General features: G+C 42.6%; 1 protein-coding gene and 1 long non-coding RNA gene across 4 annotated transcripts in view; one reads left to right on the forward strand and one right to left on the reverse strand.

The window, feature by feature from the left end:
• The window catches only part of EEA1 (early endosome antigen 1), a 472,296-nt gene that overhangs the window by 178,000 nt on the left and 276,632 nt on the right, over nt 1–17,664 (reverse strand). The window lies entirely within an intron of this gene.
• Nucleotides 1–17,664, forward strand: part of LOC138844407 (uncharacterized) — a 45,634-nt gene that overhangs the window by 918 nt on the left and 27,052 nt on the right. The gene's annotated exons all lie outside the window — the stretch shown is intronic.

The following is a 17,664-nucleotide window of genomic DNA, read 5'->3' on the forward strand; positions in this document are numbered from 1 at the left end:
GAGAGGGCTAGCCTGGGCCTCGGACCAATCGGAATCGGCAACTGCGTGGGCGGCTGCGTGACGGACAGGCGGCAGGACGCTGGCGCCGCGCTCCTTCCGGCAGGCGGGAGGATGCCGCGGCCAACAAGCGCACGCCCGCCCTCCGTCAGGAGGCCGCACCCGTGCGCAGCTCGCGTGCCCGCGAGGGTGACGGGTGGGGACCTCGGTGGCTTGGAGTGGGGGAGTCCCTGGCCCGGGTAAGAAGAAGGGGGCCCCCGGCTGATTGGAGCGCCAGCGCCTCAGGCTGTTTTGTAAAATGTGGCGGCGCCTGGAGCTGACCACGGCGTGGAGCCGGAGTTGGATCCTCGCGACTGCTGACTCGACCGCCTCGCCCCTGGGTCCCCGCAGACGTGTTTAACCGGTCTGCTGGGCGTCCTCCGCTTTTCCAAAGCTCCCTGCTCCGTTCTTGCTTCTCGTTTCAGCCCAAGAGAATGTAGAGAATCAGAAGAAAAGGGTGGGAAGCAACTGGAATTTGAGTTGGCAGAACACATTTGAGGTTGTCCTGGGGCATATTTAATGGGCTCCTATATTGGGTTGCACTTTCTGTTCTAAAGCTCCTACTTGGCCTCTTCTCCAGAGGAATTTCAAGTCTTCCTCTGATAATAGACATAAGAAGCAAACCGTCATTAATTCTCTGCGTTACAAATTAAAAAAAAAAAAAGGCACAGATAATCATCGTGCAAATAACCAAGACATGGACTTGGAACTGACCTCCATGCGCAATGTCATTATTTAAAGAAAAAGTACCTGCGTCCTTCCTTCTGCCAGTATTCATGAGCCAAGAGGCTTGTGTAGGGAGCTGCTGATTGGACATGGGTGCTGCAGGACTGGGAGACAAACTTTGGAGTCCACCAAGCATTAAAAACCGAGGCCTTGTTGGAAAGTACTTCCAAATTGTCTGGTAAAAAACTGCATAAAATATCTTTTAAACGAGTTAATGTGAAAGTATTTTTAAGATTTTTATTTTATTTGAAACACAGAGAGGAAGAGAGCTTCCATCCGCTGGTTCATTCCCCAAATGGCCGCAACCACCAGAGCTGACCCCGTCCAAAGCCAGGGGCCAGGAGCTTCTTCCACGTCTATGAGTGGCGGGGGTCCAAGTAGTTGGACAGAGCTCTACTGCTTTCCCAGGCACATCAGCAGGGAACTGGATCAGAAGTAGAGCAGCAGGGACTGGAACCTGTGTCCATTTGGGATGCTGGCATCATAGGCGGTAGGTAGATTTACCTACTATGCCACAGTGCCAGCCTCTTTTTTCTATGTGTGTCTGTAGTGCATCAGAACAGGCACACAGACTATTAATACATTAATTTTTAAAGATTTATTTATTTGAAAGGCAGATTTACACAGGCAGAGGCAGAGAGAAAGAGAGAGAGAGGTCTTCCATCTGCTGGTTCACTCCCCAGATGGCCACAATGGCTAGAGCTGTGCTGATCCAAAGCCAGGAGCCAGGAGCTTCTTCTGGGTCTCCCACGTGAGAGATCTTGGGCCATCTTCTACTGCTTTTTCGGGCCATAGCAGAGAGCTGGATGGGAAATGGAGCAGCTGGGACTCCAACTGGCACCCACATAGGATACCGGCACTACAGGCAGCAGCTTTACCTGCTATGCCACAGCGCCAGCCCCTACTAATACATTATTAATCGCTTTTTTTTTAAAGGCAAAATTACAGAGAGAGTTCTTTGATCCACTGGTTCACTTCCCTAGCGACCACAATGGCCAGAGTTAGGCCACTCCAAAGCCAGGGGCCAGGAGCTTCTTCTGGGTCACCCACGTAGGTATAGGAACCATAGCACTCAAGCCAACTACCATTGCTTTCCCAGGAGCATTAGCAGGGCACTGGATCAGAAGTGGAGCAACCAGGAAATGAACCAGTGCCCATATGGGATGCCATCATCCCAGTCTGCAGCTTTACCCACTGTGCCACAGCAATGGCCCCTCAATTATTAATTTAAAGAAGCTTATTAGTGGGACTGGCGTTGTGGCATAGTAGGTTAAGCTGCTGCCTGCACTGGCATCCCATATGGGCACCGGTTTATGTACTGGCTTCTCCACTTCCCATCCAGCTCCCTGCTAATGCACCTGGGAAAGCAGCAGAGGATGATCCAAGCACTTAAGCCTCTGTAGGCATGTAGGAAACCCGGAAGAAGTTCCTGGCTCCTAGTGTTGGTCTGGCCCAGCCCTGGTCATAGCAGCCACCTGGGGAATAAACCAGCAGATGGCAGATTCACTCTCTCTCTTTCTCACTCTGTGTCTTTCAAATAAAGTAAATCTTTAAAAAAAAAAAATGCTTGTTAATGAATGGCACATGCCAAAGTCATCTTTATTGAAACTCTCCTTGGAATATTTTTGACTAATGTAACACACTGTCATCTACTGTTTAGCTAAATGGGTCATATTCTCCATCACCAGAATAATACACTGGAGAACTTAATTACTCCAAAAGAAAATAAGTGATGGGTAAAACATAATTACATAATACCTGTCACTAATCTTGCAGCTTCCCACATGTAACAGTATGCTTATACTTTCTGACCACTAATTTCTATCCACTCAACTCTCTTACATAATATTCCCACACCATCAACACTTTGACCCCTACCAAAGCATGTAGACCACTGGCTTCTCTTGTTTTCTTACTGCTGTATCTTTAGCCTACTTATTTCTATCAAAACCAAGCTTAAATTTGAGGATCCAACTTTACTTGCTAATATAAGCAAGCTTAACTTCTTCACATCTCTTTTTCTCCATCATTTTCATGCAGCAGAGCCTAAACTCTGGTTAAAACCAACTATTCACCTACTCTGTGCCACCCAAGAGTAGATGAGCATCACTCGATATACACAAAGGTAACTGGTGTTATTGGGCCCCTTTTACATTAACGGCCACTGAGCTCATTGAGGCCCTCAGTGCGCCCAGCAGCATTCCTCTTACCCTTTTTTCCTGTCTTCTTTCTCTGTACCTCCAAAATGGCTTACACATCTATAGTTGTTCTATGTTCTGACTGACATCTCCCCCTCAACCTATTCCAATCAGTCCTTCACCCCCCCCCTTACTTCAGTGAGACTGCTCTTGTTAAGATCACTGATCACCTGCACGGTGACTAATCCAGTGACAACCTTTTTGTTTTCACTTCTTTCCTACATTCAGAACAGTTGACTGCTCTCCCCCGACTTAACTGTATGCTCTTGGTTCCTTGACAGCATAATTTCCCTTTTCCTCCTCAATGACCATTTCATCTCAGATGTGCTTGATGGCATCCCTGCTGTGTATCTGAACCTTACAGTGCTCCCAGTTTTGTCCTCAGGCTCTTGCTTTTATTACACACAACCTAGAAGTGATCTCAACCAATCTCCTGCCCTTAAATTTCACCTGTTTTACCAAGACTCCCAAATCCATAGTTTTAGTCTTGACCTCTTCCCAGCTATAGTTTTAGTCTTGACCTCTTCCCAGATTTCCAGAGTTATAACAAACTGTTTACTTTGTATTTCTTCTTGGATATCTAATAAATATACCAAACTTAATGTGCCCAAAACAAAACATGCATTCTTCAAAACTTCTTTGCCCATTTTCCTGTCTCAGTAAGTACCACTACCAGATACTTACTTTGCTCAAACCAAACATTTTGAAGTTATTTTCATTTCTCCCTGTATCTCACCACTTCCCCCTCCTTCCAGTTAGTCCATCGGGAAGTCCTACTGGTCTTCTTCCAGAACATATCCCAAATCTGCTTCTTCTCCCCCATTAGCAAACTGATCCATAATACTTCCATCTCTGTCCAGAGTGCACTACAGTAGTCTCCCAGTTGTTCTGCCTGCTTTTACTTTGGCTTCCCTGTGATCCATGCATTACACAGCAATTTAGGAACAACTTTGAACACATAAATCAAATAATGTCATTGTTCTCTTTGATTGTAGCTTCCCATCACAATCACAGTGAAATCCAAATACTGATCTAGGCTCACACACTCTGCTGATCTGCTACTGCCCACTTCTATGCCTTCCTCTTGATTCACTAAGTGTCCCCCAGACACTTAGCTCTGAACACCACAAAACCCACACCTATTCTTATTTTAGGAACCAACAAATTCTTATTTAGAAAATGCTTTTCCCTGAGACTTTATGATTAATTTTGCACATTCAGATTTTACTTTTAAAGTCACCTCCTCACAGAGATCTTCAAAGACTACTTCATCTAAATTCCTTTAGTCTCATCACAGTACATATTCTAATTCTCTGTGTATCAGAGAAACTACCACTTTTTTTTAAAAGAAACTACTATTTCTCTTATTTGTATCTCCCCAACAAAAATGTTAATTCTCTAAAGACAGTGACCTGATACTCCATCCAGTGCTGTATCCCCAACAATTAAAACAGTCTTCAGTCCTTGATAAGCACTAAACAGAAAGAATGATGGAATGAATGAAAGATATATGACAATTCCTACAACTTGCTTTCCAAGATTCCCCAAGCTATCATCTTCCTATTTGTGAAAATTCATACCAAATCCCACAATCCTGAGAGTAATTTAACAATCTTTTAATCCTATGTGATAATTTTTTCTTTTGATGTAATCTATGTATGTATTTCTTGATTCTTCAAAATTTCCTAGAAGTATTTATGGGAAACAAACCATTCTCTGCCTACAGGGAATGTTGTAGTATTTTTCTTTTTGTTAATTTCATATGTGACCACCATCTCATTCATTTGCAACTAGAACCAAGTGCATGAAAAATCACAACAAAAATAAGTAAAGATGGAGCCTGTGCTGTGGCATAGCAGGTAAAGCCTCCACCTGCAGTGCTGGCATCCCACATGGATACCTGTTTGAGTCCCGGCTGCTCCACTTCCAATCCAGCTTTCTTCTATGGCCTGGGAAAGCAGTAGAAGATGGCCCAAGTGCTTGGGCCCCTGCACCTGCATGGGAGACCTGGAAGAAGCTCCTTGCTCCTGGCTTTGGATCGGCACAGCTCTGGCCATTGTGGCCATCTGGGGATGAACCAATGGAAGGAAGACCTCTCTGTGTCTCTCTCTCTCTCTCTGCCTCTCTGTATAAAGTAAACCTGCCTTTCAAATTAATAAATAAATACTTTTAAAAAATAAGTAAAGTGTAGATGATGACTTTATATAAAGAAGGCCACAATGGTGTATGAATTCTGTGAAATATACTTGGGGCCACTGGCCAGCTATTTGGCCTCAAGTAGCTCTTTTTTTTTTTTTTAACTTAACTCTTCACTAAAAAAAAAAAAATAATTAATTGAAGCCTAATTCCAATCTGCGCTTCCTTTAGCCCTTGAGGGCAGGATGAGACATAAAGGTGAGGACTTAAAGGAGGTAGAAAAGATACATGAATTCTCTAGTAGTCCAGATTCTAACTAACTTGCCTAACCTCAGGAAACATGTCAGGTCTCCACTGAATTCCTTTGTTATGGAAAATCCAAAAAATAGGTATGTTTTCAGAAATACTAAAAGTAATGCCATTAATATATGTGGTAGAGCATGACTAAGTCTGTTGCATTTACACTTCCATCTGGTCAGTTTCAAAACAATGTAGAGATGACACAACAAAATTGCCATCTATAATAATGGGTTGGGACTTTTTTTTTTTTTTGAATGCTGATGAGATTCTTTCAGTCACATAGTCACATAAAGAAAGTTCATAGTTTGGATTTCCTGACCTGGTAGATTTTTCATTCTGCATGAGCTTTCCCCAACCACACATTTTAGGAACTGGGAAAGCAACATATAGTAGGATAACACGCACACATTTTGATCTTGTATTCTTTACATTATCTGTTGGCTGCTTCAGTAGTAAACCAAAGTGAAATAAATTGATCTTAAATCAAATCCAAGTTCTCATTCTTGTCTGTATTCCTTCCTCCCTCCCTCCCTCCCTTCTTTCCTTCCATCCTTCCATCCTTCCATCCTTCCATCCTTCCTTCCTTCCTTCCTTCCTTCCTTGAAAGTCAGAGTTATACAGAGAGAAGGAGAAGCAGAGGAGAGAGGTCTTCCATCCACTGGTTCACTCCCTTATTGGCTGCAACAGCCAGAGCTGTGCCAGTCCAAAGCCAGGATCCAGGAGCTTCTTCCAGGTCTCCCATATGGGTGCAGGAGCCCAAGGACTTGAACCATCTTCTGCTGCTTTCCTAGGCCATAGCAGAGAGCTGGAGTAGCCAGGACTCAAACTGGCACCCAAATGAGATGCCAGCACTGCCATGGTGGCTTTACCAGCTATGCCTCAGTGCCAGCCCCATCTTGTCTGTATGCTAAGTGAGACCAGCCTGTGGATCCCCAAACCAAGCAGCCAACCAAATGTAATACAACATATGGATTACTACAAAAGGTGGTAACAGTAAATTCTAGAAATGGAGCTAAGATCTGAAGCTGTGTTTTCACGTTCTTCTGAAATGTGTTTGCATGGTTAAGTAATGTTACTGAAACAGCGTAGTTTAGAGATGGCATCCCAACACTGGACAAGGCTTGTATTTCCTTGGACAGTGTTTTGCAAAGTGTGTTTCACCAAGTCCTAGGTTTCTCAGAGGCCAGTGGATGGAGAAAGCAAGCAAGTAAGACCCTCTATTATTCACCCTTGCAGCAGCTGACGTAGCCTCACCAGCTGTTGTACATAATGGAGTCCTGACCAAGATTCATTTCAAGCGTAATTGAAGATCTTTTCAAGGAGAGGACTTTTGAAATAAATATGGTCAGGAGGTTAAGAAAGCAATGAGAAATGGTCACGTTTGCTCTGCTTAGCAACAGCAGGAGTTACCATATATCTAGTGGGACTATTGCTGAAAAGGCAAGAAGAGGGAGCAGTTACATGAGCTATAAGAGAGGACTGCAGATCAGGAACTATGACTTTCAGCAGATGAACATTTAAAAATCACTTCCCAAGAGGTGGGGGTTTAGCCTAGAGATTAGGACTTTGGTTCATTGCCAGCCTTCCATATCAGAATACTTAGGTTTGATTTCCACCTCTGTCTCCTGACTCCAGCTTCCTGCTAATGCAGATTCTGGCAGGCAACACTGATAGCTCAAGTAATTGATTTCCTGCTACCAGCAGTTGTGGGCATTTGGGGAATGAACCTGCAAATAAGAACTCTCTGTGTCTGTCTCTCTCTCTCTCTCCATTTTCATCTTTCTCTCTCCCTCTCCCTCTCTCTCTCTCTCTCTCTCTTTCTCACTCTGCCTCTTAAGTAAATAATTATTAAACAAGATAATATAAATAGAAAGGAAGGTAGTGAAGAAATATATGCCTTGGCCTCTCTCCATTCCCATCTTCTTTATTTCCTTCCAAAGCCAATGAAAAGTCAAAGGGCAATTAAGCATCTGGATACAACATAAGGGTCAAGTTCAGCTACACAGGTAAAGCAGTTGGGATCTAGTGTTGGAGCTGGCATTATGGCATAGCAGGTAAAGCCGCTGCCTGCAGTGCCATCCCATGTGGATGCCAGTTCAAGTCCTGGCTTCTCCATTTCCAATTCGGCTCTCTGCTGTGGTTTGGGAGAGCAGTGGAAGGTGGTCTGGGTCTGTGGGCCCCTTTAGCCATGTGGGAGACATAGAAGAGGCTCCTGGCTCCTGGTTTCAGATTCGCCCAGCTTTGGCAATTGTAGCCATTTGGGGAGTGAATCCATGGATGGAAGACATCTCTCTCTCTCTCTCTCTCTCTCTCTCTCTCTCTCTGCTTCTGTCTCTCTGTAACTCTGCCTTTCAAATTAATAAATAAATATATATTTTTAAAAATCTAGTGTTACATACATGTTAACATATCTGCCTCAAAAGAAATATGGAAAAACAAAGTTTATATGATCATATATACTAGATCTAAGCTATGAAGTGCAAAAAGTCTGACCCTGTGCTAGACTCTTCACATATGATGTAAAATATGTGAAATACAGCTGTTAAACATTATAGATGAGTTAACGATGAGTTAACTGAAGATCAGAGAAATTTTAAGGATTTATTTATTTATTTGAAAGTCAGAGTTACACAGAGAGAAGGAGAGGCAGAGAGAGAAACAAAGGTCTTTCTCCTGCTGGTTCACTCTCCAATTGGCCGCAACAGCCGGAGCTGCGCTGATCTGAAGCCAGGAGCCAGGAGCTTCTTCCAGGTCTCTCACACAGGTTCAGGGGCCCAAGGACTTGGGCTAGCTTCTACTGCTTTCCCAGGCCATAACAGAGAGCTAGATCAGAAGTGGAGCAACCAGGACTAGAACCGGTACCCACAAGGGATGCCGGCACTGCAGGCGGCGGCTTTACCTGCTACGCCACAGCACCGGCCCCGAGATCAGAGAAATCTGAAACTTATCCATAACTACAAAGCCATGATCCTTTCTATATGTCACATAGAAGGGAAAGATTGAAATGGATTTTTTTTAAAATGGTCATTATATAAAAAATCTTTTGTTAGAAATGATGGTGATGATGGTTGCACAACAATGTAAAATAGTAAATATTATGTATATTTTACCACAAGTTTTTACAAAAAGAAGAAGCAAAGAAAGATTTGTCACAGAGAAAAAGTGGTATATTTGACAATGGGGGCAGGAAAAGTTAGAATGATACAAGGAAGGGGTCATGAACTAAGTCATGCAGGCATCTTCCAGAAGTTAGAAAAGGCAAATAAACAGATTCTCCCCCTTGAGTCTCAAAAGACCTTGACTTAAGCTAGCCCAATGAAATATCCTTCTGATCTCCATTAAAGCCATTTAACAAAGACGAACAGGATATTTAATTATGTGATTGTTAGCTCAACGTACCTTCCAAGAAGTTGCCATTTGGAAAATAACATGCAATGAGTAAATTTAATTAGCTCCTTGCTGTGAACTCAAATAGAGATGCACAATTTTAAGTGTGTGTGTGTGTGTGTATACATATATTCCTTCTCTTCCTAAATAATTACTAATGAGACAAACATTACCAGTCTTTCCAAACACCCACGTATTTTACTCCAGTCTTGTTTTCAACACAAAATAGCAAAAGGTACCCATGATCACAGGGTCCAACTGCCTAGAGAGTTTATGGGTCTATTCTCCTACTTCTTTATCCCATATTATATCATGTGTTGTATGGACAATGTCCTTAATGTGAAATTCCAGATATGAATATGCAGTTTAATCAAGTGTAGTCAACCAACCCATAGCAATAGGAAGGCTGGTTGGCATAAGCCCAGCACTGACATCTACAATGGTATAATAGTGGGGACTAAAACACGTACTGGTCCCCTTATGGAGCTTCCAGTCATGTACTAGAATTACTCCACTTTCACTAGCCTTTGCCAGAATGCACACAGAACAAGACAGGTATTATTTTCTGTCATGTCAATTTTTTATAATTTTGGCTAAGCACAATGGACTGCATCCAGGCCTACAACTACAACTACATGTTCATTATCATCCTCATTCCACACATTCTCAACAAGCTATAAGCCACTCTGGGGTTTCTATTATCTTACTGTTTATCTGCTGGTAAGCTCTAAATCTCTTGTTCAGATTTCATCTAAATATGAAACCCAAATATTCAACAGCCGATAGAACAACTCTATTTAGATATTGCACAGAAACCTGAGTTCAAAATGTCTAAACTCTAAATTGAACTCACTATATCCTCCTTCTGCCCACCCTATCCTCACTTCCCTATGAGCCCTGACTGTACTTGCCACCACCATCCCCTCACAAGAAATCTGTATCTCAGCTTTGCTTGTTCCCTTTTTATGTATGCCCGTAACTAGTGATGATTCAGTCCTGTATACTGTACCTCCTTCTCTCCATTTCCTCAGCTGCTTTATTCTGACCCAGGTTACTAAAACATCCCTGTGCTGTGATTCTTGCATTCTTCCAATTTACACTCTTCACTACTGGCAGAACGGTCTTTCTAAACCACAAATACTACCGATGTTACTCTCCCACGTAAAATTCCTCACTAGTTCCCCATTATTTTGAGGATAAACTCTAAACTCTTTCTTGTGCCTTTCAAGGCCTTCATGTGCGCTTGTCTTTGCTGCCATTCCACCTTCACCTCTTTTAAAAAAAAATTATTTATTTTGAAAGGCAGAGTTACGGGGGGGGGGGGGGAGACAGATCTTCCATCTGTTGGTTCACCCCCCAGATGGCCTCAACAGCCAGCACTGAGCCAGGCCAAGTCCAGGAGCCAGGAGCTTCATCCAGGTCTCCAACACAGATGGCAGGGGCCCAAACATCTGAGCCATCATCCGCTGCTTTTCCCAGGCCATTTGCAGGGAGCTGGATAAGAAGCGGAGCAACCAGGACACAAGCCTGTACCCTTATGGGATGCCAAAACATAGGTGGTAGTGGCTTCATCTGATATGCCACAATGCTGGCCCCCACCCTCACCTCTTGACATTTCCTTCACTCTGTACGCCTCACACATGCTGAACTATTGCAATTTTCATCACTCATCTGTCTCTCCCTTACTTCTCAACCATTATGCAGGATACTTACAGTCCATGGATCTATTTTCAGTTAACTTCATGATCATAAAGTTAACCCTACACTAAGTAAAAGAGTTCAGGCCAGCACCGCGGCTCACTAGGCTAATCCTCCACCTGTGGCGCCGGCACCCTGGGTTCTAGTCCCGGTCAGGGCACCGGATTCTGTCCCGGTTACCCCTCTTCCAAGCCAGCTCTCTACTGTGGCCAGGGAATGCAGTGGAGGATGGCCCAAGTGCTTGGGCCCTGCACCTGCATGGGAGACCAGGAGAAGCACCTGGCTCCTGCCATCGGATCAGCACGGTGCGCCGGCCGTGGGGGCCATTGGAGGGTGAACCAACAGCAAAGGAAGACCTTTCTCTCTGTCTCTCTCTCTCACTGTCCACTCTGCCTGTCAAAAATAAAAAAAAAAGAAAAGAAAAGAAAAGAAAAGAAAAGAAAAGAAAAGAAAAGAAAAAGAGTTCAACAAATAGTATGAAGAAAAACCCACTGTTCCTTAACAGAAGAAACAAGGGCTATAAACACTCATCAAATCTCAAGATGTCCATTTCACTCTGATACATTACATTTTAGGTACTCTTAATTACCTCAAGTCAGAGAAAATATGATATCTTTCTGGGACTGGCTTATTTCACTAAGTATAGTGGTTTCCAGTTGGGTACATATTGTTGCAAAAGACAGGATTTCATCTTTTTTTTATAGCTGAGTAGTACTACATAGTGTATATGTACTATAATTTCTTTATCCAGTCAACAGTTGATGGACATCTGGGTTGATTCCATATCTTAGCCATTGTGAATTGTACTGCAATGAACATGGGGTACAGATAACTCTTTCAAATGCTGACTTCTTTTGGTTTCATTAAATTCCCAGGAGTGGGATGGCTGGGTCGTATGGTAGGTCTATATTCAAATTTCTGAGGTATCTCCATACTGTCTTCCACTCCACCAGTTCACATTCCCACCAACAGTGGATTAGGCTGCCTTTTTCTCCACATCCTCGCTAGCATTTGTTTGTTTATTTCTGTATGAGAGCCATTCTAACTGGAGTGAGGTAAAACCTCATTGTGATTTTGATTTGCATTTCCCTGATGGCTAGTGATCCTCAGTGTTTTTTCAAACTTTGTAAAAAGTAAGAGTGGGAATGGAAGAGGGAGGAGGAAGATGAGCTGGAGTGTGGGTAGGATGTTCCTAAATTTGTATATATGAAATACATGAAACTTGTATAACTTAAAATAATTTTTTAAATTAAAAATAAAGTCCATGGAAAATGGAAGTAAAAGCTAAGTTCATTTTGCTGCAAAAAAAATTTCATAATCAATACTTTTTCCTAATGAACATTTTTCATAAAACTGTTGAAAACTCCTAGTATGCATGGATTTCAACATTTTATATTTAAGTAGACTAACCTCTATTTTTCCAAAAATAATCTCAGGTGCCCTCTTATATACTATTACATATGCCTGGAATGTTCTCTACATATACCCTCCCTTTATCTGTATAATCCCTGCTCATATGCAAATCTCTTCCCACCCTCAAATGAAGCTACTGGCCTATGTGTAGCTATATATTGTGCTCAGTTCTATTACAGAGGAAGAGAGGTGGAGTCATAGATTTAAAATACTCAAGGCCACATGACAAGTTTCTTCCTAATGTGCCTCCTCTTGTTCTGCATGCGTACTCCTAAAAGTTATGTCATAACATAGTTTTGTCTATAAAGAGTAAATGCACTGGTTCTATTAATACAAATACTACTCACTTGAACATTTCATTGTCCTCTGTAAATTAATGACATTTCAGTCTCTGTAAGCTTGGATAAGTCTGCCTAGAGAAGAGCTGGATTTCAATGCCCTAACCAAAATTCAAGTTTTGAGCCTGCAAAGTAGATTCAGAAAGTGTTCTTAATTTATCACCATAAATGAGGTTCCTGAGGCTCTTGACAGCTGGCCAGATGGCCTCCCTAGGTGATATAATTAGAATGATGAATCGTACAGAATTCAGATGTTTAGCTCTACCATCTCCCCTTATGATTTGATAGAATTTCTATGGTAGAATATTCCAGAGGTCATTTAATTCAAAGAGTACATTGCTTAAGCCCATGGGTTACTCAGAATAGTGTGGAATTTTAAGGTACTGTATTGTAGTCAGGGCTCAAATAAGTGGCCCTTTATGAAACATTAATCTGAAAATATCTTGCTAGCATATGACACGCAGATGGTTGCATGAGTGAGGAATATGGATGATAAAGTACTTCAGTAAATATAATAATCATTAATAAAGTGTTATTTCACTAAAAAAAATTCTGGATGTTTATCTATCTATCTATTTATCTATCTATCTATCTTCACTCCCCCAGCCTCCCCTCCCCTCTTATAAAGCAATATGATGTATATGAATATGAATATGATGTATCTTGTGCTCTGACTTTGAAACCTGAAGGCCTCTGGAAAAACCAAGACACTTTTAAAGGCTTAAGATACTTGTAATTACTAAGCCTGCATAGTAGTTTCTGACCTTGATTAGGAGCTGGCTTGACTGGGGCTGGTCCTGTGGCATAGCAGGTTAAGCCACTGTCTGCTGTGCTAGTATCCATTTGAGTGCCAGTTCAAGTTCTGATTGCTCCACTTCCCATCCAGCTCCCTGCTAATGGCCTGGGAAAAGCAGAGATAACCCAAGTGCGTGGGCCCCTGCGCCTATGTGGGAGACCCAAATGAAACTTCTGGCTTCTGGCTTCAGCCTGGCTCAGCCCTGGCCATTGAGGCCATTTGGAGAGTAAGCCAGCAGATGGAAGACTTCTCTCTCTCTCTGACTCTGCCTCTCTGTAACTCCACCTTTCAAATAAATAAATAAATAAATCTTAAAAAAAAAAAAAGAAGTTGGCTTGACCGTTTAAAGGGAACTATATCTATTTTAGTTCTATATCATTTTACTTAATTTTTAAAGTTTTATCTCCTTTGTGCTGTTTGAAGACTTATTTTTAATATATTTTATTTATTTATTTATTTTGTTTTTTTTTTCTTTTTTTTAAATTTATTTGACAGGTAGAGTCATAAACAGTGAGAGCAAGAGAGAGAGAAAGGTCTTCCTTCCGTTGGTTCACTCCCCAAATGGCCACCACAGCTGGCATGAAGCCAGGAGCCAGGAGCTTCCTCCTGGTCTCCCATGTAGGTGCAAGGGCCCAAGGACTTGGGTCATCCTCCACTGTCCTCCCGGGCCACAGCAGAGAGCTGGACCGGAAGAGGAGCATCCAGGACTAGAACCCGGCACCCATATGGGATGCCGGTGCCTCAGGCAGAGGATTAACCAAATGAGCCACAACGCTGGCCCCCTATTTATTTATTTCAAAGTCAGAGTGAGTGAGCGAGCAAGCAAGAGAGTGAGCAAGAGAGATCTTCCATCTGATGATTCACTCCCTAGATGGCCACAACAGCCAGAGCTAAGCTAGGCTGAAGTCAGGAGCCAGGAGCTTTTTCCAGGTCTCCCATGTGGGAGCAAGGGCCCAAGTGCTTGTGCCATCTACTGTTGCTTTCCCAGGTGCATCAGCAGGGAGCTAAATTGTAAGTAGAGCAGCTAGAACACAAACTGGCCTCCATGCAGGATGTTGGCAGAGCAGATAGTGGCTTTACCCCACTGTGCCACAATGTTGGCCTCCTTAGAGTCTTATTAACTCCTGAAGTTTGGAATAAGAATAAATCCTCTAAACAAATGCTTGTCAGATCTTTTCTTTGTATTGCAACTTGCTTAGCAAAGTAACAGTGGTTTAGGAAGTTTCTTTCTCAGGCACAAAAAGTACTATTTGTTGAGACTCAGGTTCAACTAGAAAACAAAATTATCTGTGGTTGTAAAATGCCCTCCAACTCAATAAAAAATAAAGGTAAGATATAGTACTTTCTTGGTAGATAAAAAGTAATCCATTTGTTTCAAAATAATCTTTGGTAAGTGAAACCATTATGGAGAAACATTTTATTGAACATTGCAGACATTGTACATAATTTTAAAGTAATTTACACATAGGAAACTGCAACGGTTGTTCACTTGTGCTACATTACTTTATATAGTGTAACTTTTTATTGAAAAAGATAACTAAATGGAAACTGTGTAGCCAATATTTACTGAGCATTTGTCAGCACTATTCTGAGCTTCTTATAGGAGTAATATCTCAATTATTTCTTGTAACAATCCTGTGAGAAAGTACTGAGATTCAGAGATATTAAATAACTTGCCCAAACCAAGAAGTCACTGAGCCAAGATTAAACCAGACAGCCTGACTCCAGAGCCTGTACTGTTAACCATTTCAAGGATTTCAATTCCTAGTATATCAGTTATAGCAGTAAGGAGACAGGATTATTCTAGGAGTTGAGTGTTTTATTTGCTTACATTACTAAAAGATTCAAATAAGCTTTTGTCACATAATCATATGGTCTTCAGAAGTTCCATTTCTTTTTTTTTAAGATTTATTTATTTTTTATTTGAAAGACAGAGTTAGAGAGAGAGAGAGGTAGAGGCAGACACACAGAGAGATCTTCCATCCAGTGGTTCATTCCCAAATGGCTGCAACAGCTAGAGCTGGGCCAGACTGAAGCCAGGAGTTAGGTACTTTATCCAGGTATCCATGTGGGTTCAGGGGCCTAAGCACTTGAGCCATTCTCTGCTTTTCCCAGGCACATTAGCAGGGAGCTGGATCAGATGTGGAGCAGCCAGGAGTCAAACCAGTGCCCACATTGGATGCCAGCACTGTAGGCGGTGGCTTAACCTGCTAAGCCACAACACCAGCTCCATAAATTCCATTTCTTTTTTTTTTTTTTTTTTTTTTTTTGACAGGCAGAGTTAGACAGTGAGAGAGACAGACAGAGAGAAAGGTCTTCCTTTTCCCATTGGTTCACCCCCCCCCCCAAATGGCCGCTACAGCCAGCGCTCTGCACCGATCTGAAGCCAGGATCCAGGTGATTCCTCCTGGTCTCCCATGCGGGTGCAGGGGCCCAAGCATTTGGGCCATCCTCCACTGCCTTCCGAGGCCACAGCAGCGAGCTGGACTGGAAGAGGAGCAACCGGGACAGAATCCGGCACCCCAATGGGGACTAGAACCCGGGGTGCCAGCACCGCAGGCGGAGGATTAGCCAAGTGAGCCACAGCACCGGCCAAATTCCATTTCTAATACTAAGTCTACCAATTTTAGAAAAATTTTTTAAAAATCAATCTACTTTGGCCGGCTCAATAGGCTCACTAGGCCATGGCTCAATAGGCTAATCCACCTGCGGTGCCAGCACACAGGGTTCTAGTCCTGGTAGGGGCGCTGGATTCTGTCCCAGTTGCCCCTCTTCCAGGCCAGCTCTCTGCTGTGGCCTGGGAGTGCAGTGGAGGATGGCCCAAGTGCTTGGGCCCTGCACCCACATGGGAGACCAGGAGAACACCTGGCTCCTGCCTTTGAGATCAGCACGTTGCGCCAGCCGCAGCATGCCAGCCGCGGCTGCCATTGGAGGGTGAACCAACGGCAAAAGGAAGACCTTTTTCTCTGTCTCTCTTTCTCACTGTCCACTCTGCCTGTCAAAAAAACTAAATAAATTTTTAAAAATCTACTTTTTGTAATTCCATGGTTTTAAAATTATTTTTTGTTTTTTGTTTTCTCATTAAAGAAATATAACAGATCTGAAATATATATATTGCATTCTATATTTAATGTTTAATTTTTTAAAAGATTTATTTTGTTTATTTGAAAGAGTGATAGAGAGAGAGGAGAAAGAGAAATAGAGAAAGAAAGAGATCTTACATCTGATGGTTCACTCCCCAAATGTCCCCAACAGGCAAGTCTAGGCCCAGCAGAAGCCAGGAGCCAGGAACTTGATCCAGTCTCACGTGTGAGGCAGGGGCTCATGCATTTGGGCCAACTTCTGCTTCTTTCCAAGGCACAATAGCAAGGAGCTAGATCAGAAGTGGAGCAGCCAGGACTCAAAACAGCTTGGAGCCCTATAGGGGACAGTGTACTTGCCAAATTAGAAGAGAAAAAAAAAGGGGGGGGGACACATTTCTCTCTCTCCAACAACCCTGCACTGGCATCCTGTAACAAGCCAAGACAGAGCAAATGCCATTTTGGACATATATAACAGCTGAGCCAGCTAGTGTGCACGCACCCAGTAACTAGCCAAGCGGAGACACCTGAGTCTGGCGGGGAGAACTGACATGGGCTGGGTGATCAGAACTGTGGGAGGCTTGTGTGCCAGGACTGTGAAAACACTGTGGCTATGTGGAAGGGTACAGGGTGTGGCTGAGACTTTAGCCAGTCACTTTGGATGGCTCCACATGCTCAAAGCTCCCTGATTCTCTGGTGAGGGTCATTTCTGTGTGACCCATGCTCATGCCATGGACTGCACAGATCCTTTGTGTGTTTCTTGGGACAGCATGGATGAATGCTGAACCCACTGGCACTAGCACCCAGGCACTGGTCTCCTTTGAGGAGAGGAGGTGAGAATGAGACAAAACCAACAGAGTAGAACAAACTTCCCCTCTAATTAAAAAAAAGAGAGAGAGAGATTTACCATGCCCAACTTGGGTGTTACCTTGGACACACTCCCATTACCCTAGAGCACTGAACACAGCTCCCTGGTCACAGCCTCTGGGTATGCACTGAAAAAGTAGACATACCACTAAGCCCAGAGGCATAGCCCAAAGATAAAAAGTCATCACAGGAAGAAACAAAACAAAAAAGAAACCAACAAGTATCTCTACAAATGACAAACAATAAACACAGCAACTAAGAAATAAGAATAAGGAAAACAACATGATACCTCCAAAAGAAAAACATCACCTCAATACTAGAATGTGAAGATGATGATATTGAAGAAATGCCAGAAATGGAATTCAAAAGATTGATCATAGGATTACTTAGAAGTATTCAGAAGCAAATCCATGAACTAATGAAAACTCTACATGACATGAAAGAAAACTCCCATGAAATTGAGATCTTAAAAGAAATCAAAATTGCAATCTTGGAAATGAAGAATTCAATAAAATTCAATAAAATAAATTTAAAAATGATGGAAAGCCTAAACAACAGAATTGGTGAAGCAGAACAAAGAATATCCAACTTAGAAGACAAATCTCTGGAAATTTTATAATCAGACCAAAAACAAGAAGAAATTAGAAAACTAAAAAAACAATGTTGAAGATCTACAGAATACTATCAAA

Source organism: Oryctolagus cuniculus, chromosome 11, assembly GCF_964237555.1.
Source record: "Oryctolagus cuniculus chromosome 11, mOryCun1.1, whole genome shotgun sequence".
Classification (NCBI taxonomy): domain Eukaryota; kingdom Metazoa; phylum Chordata; class Mammalia; order Lagomorpha; family Leporidae; genus Oryctolagus; species Oryctolagus cuniculus.